This window comes from Malania oleifera, chromosome 8, assembly GCF_029873635.1.
Source record: "Malania oleifera isolate guangnan ecotype guangnan chromosome 8, ASM2987363v1, whole genome shotgun sequence".
In the NCBI taxonomy this organism is placed as follows: Eukaryota; Viridiplantae; Streptophyta; class Magnoliopsida; order Santalales; family Ximeniaceae; genus Malania; species Malania oleifera.
Window position 1 is genome coordinate 79,531,738 of NC_080424.1, and position 2,982 is coordinate 79,534,719.

The 2,982-nt window shown below is 38.4% G+C and overlaps 1 non-coding gene across 1 annotated transcript; it reads right to left on the minus strand.

The window, feature by feature from the left end:
- Positions 1-656: 656 nt before the first annotated feature.
- Positions 657-763, minus strand: LOC131163275 (small nucleolar RNA R71). The gene has a single exon (XR_009139045.1). It is a non-coding gene; the product is annotated as a small nucleolar RNA R71 (small nucleolar RNA).
- Between the last annotated feature and the right edge of the window lie 2,219 nt (positions 764-2,982).

Sequence of the window (2,982 nt, forward strand, 5' to 3'; positions counted from 1 at the left end):
GGCGCCGTTGCCAGGGATTGAGTTTTTCTTATTTTTGCCAATATCGATACAAAGTAATCTTGGTTTTAATTAAGAATTTTATTTTTATATTTTTATTTATTTATTTTCTTTATTTTATTATTATTATTATTATTATTATTATTTTGTATTTCTGGTGTGTTTTTTTATGTTGGATGCGCAGTGCTAGAATACGTGCCATTATTCCTTTTGATCCAGAGATTGAAAGAACGCTTAGAGCACTAAGGAAAAAGAGGGTATTAGCCATGGAGAATGGACAAGATAATGCGCAGCCACGCGCCTCGAAGGATTATGTGCGACCAGTTGTGAATGACAATTATTCGGGTATCAGACGCCAGCCCATTAATGCCAATAATTTTGAGATCAAACCCGCATTAATCAGTATGGTGCAGCAGGCCCAATTCAGTGGATCACCACTTGATGATCCCAATATCCATCTGGCAATGTTTTTGGAGATTTGTGATACTGTGAAGATCAATGGTGTTACTAAAGACACCATTAGACTGAGATTATTCCCTTTCTCTTTGAGGGACAAAGCAAGAGGTTGGCTACAGTCGCTACAACCTGGGAGTATTACTAGTTGGCAGGACATGGCAGAAAAATTTCTAGCTAAATTCTTTCCACCTACAAAAACAGCTCAACTCAGGAGTGAGATTGGTCAATTCAAGCAGCATGATTTTGAATCACTCTATGAAGCATGGGAAAGGTATAAAGATTTGATTCGACGCTGCCCACAACATGGATTGCCAGATTGGTTGCAAATTCAGATGTTCTATAATGAGTTAAATAGGCAAACGCGGACTTTAGTTGATGCTGCATCTGGGGGAACTTTGATGTCAAAGACACCTGAGGGTGCTACTGCTCTTTTGGAAGAAATGGCCTCAAATAACTATCAATGGCCAACTGAAAGAACTATGGCTAAGAAAGTTGCTGGAATTCATGAATTGGAGCCGTTTGCTGCACTTTCAGCTCAAGTTGCTTCTTTGTCTCATCAGATTTCATCTTTGACAACCCAGAGGATACCACAAGGTGCAGAATATGTGGTAGCTACAAGTAGGACAGATCCGAGCATTGGATCGAGTCAAGAACAGGTTCAATGCATCAATAATCGGAACTACAATTATCGTGGTGATCCTTTGCCACAATATTACCATTCAGGGCTTCGAAATCATGAGAATTTGTCTTATGGAAATACAAGGAATGTGCTGCAACCTCCTGCAGGATTTGAGAGTCATCAAGGTGAGAAGAAGCCGTCACTTGAGGATGCCATGATATCTTTTGTTGAGGAGACAAAAGCAAGGTTTAAAAAGACAGATGCACGGCTAGACAACATTGAGACTCATTGCAACAATATGGGAGCCACTATGAAGAACCTTGAAATACAAATTAGGCAACTGGCCATGACTATAAATTCTCAACAGAGAGGAACTTTTCCTAGCAACACAGAAGTGAATCCTAAGGAACAATGCAATGTCATCACACTTAGGAGTGGAAGAGAAATTGATAAATCACCAGCAAAGGAAACCATGTCCACACCTACAGCTAAAAATAATGGCCAAGGCAAGAATAAAGTGGAAGAAGACGAGATGGTGGATGACACACCAAGAGAGACTAACACGTCACCAACAATTTCATTTCCTGACAATCCTCCTATTCTCTCTACTCCACTTCCTTATCCTCAACGTTTTCAAAAACAAAAATTAGATAAGCAATTTTCTAAGTTTTTGGATATTTTAAAGAAAATTCACATAAATATTCCTCTTACAGATGCCTTGGAACAAATGTCAAACTATGTCAAATTCCTGAAGGACATCATTTCAAAGAAAAGAAGGTTGGAGGAGTTCGAAACAGTGAAGCTTACTGAGGAGTGTAGTGCTATTCTTCAAAAGAAATTGCCTCAAAAATTAAAAGATCCAGGGAGTTTTACTTTGCCTTGCACTATTGGAAATTTATTTTTTGATAAAGTTTTATGTGATCTTGGTGCTAGTATTAATCTTATGCCATTTTTTGTTTGCAGGAAATTGGGACTTGGAGAGATGAAACAAACAACCATTTCGTTGCAACTAGTAGACCGATCCATCAAGTATCCACGTGGGATCATAGAAGATGTATTGGTAAAAGTGGATAAATTTATTTTTCCTACTGATTTGTGGTGTTAGATATGGAGGAAGACCAAGAAGTCCCACTAATTCTTGGCCGACCATTCTTTGCCATTGGAGGGGCTTTAATTGATGTTCAAAAGGGTGAGTTAACATTGAGAGTGGATAAGGAAGAGGTTATGTTCAACATCTACCAAGACATGCGATTCCTAGAAGATCCAAGCACTTGCTTTCGGGTAGATGTCATTCAGCAAGGTGTAGAAAAAGTCTTTCAAAAAGATGTACAAGTTGATCACCTAGAATGATCCTTGCAGCAGATTACAACACAGCAACGTGTGGGGAGGCTAGAACCTATGGTAGCAAGGACGGATTCTGTAATCTTTAAAGGAAAGACGCAACAACCTATATCTCTAGAGTTGAAACAATTCCCTAAGCATTTTCGCTATGCATTCTCGGGTGATGCATATGAAAATGCAAAAATCTACAAAGAGCAGACGAAGAAGTGGCATGAAAAATAGATTCTTAGGTGTGAGTTTGCTCCAAGACAATAGGTTCTACTCTTCAACTCACGATTAAAACTCTTCCCAGGGAATATATTCAAAGTTAATGGTCAGAGATTGAAGCACTATTATGGAGAACAAATGGAGAGGAACTGTGCATTTATTCCTCTTGGTGATCTTGGTTAATGAAGATTGAAACGTCTGGCTGGAGACGTTAAAACAAGCGCTTATGGGAGGCAACCCAAAGAGTTTTTTCTTTTTTTTATTTCCTTTATTATTTATTTATTTATCTATGCACTTTTGAATAATTTAGATTTTCGATGTAGGTTCATTTGGCATGAGTACAGAGCTGAAAATTAAACTCC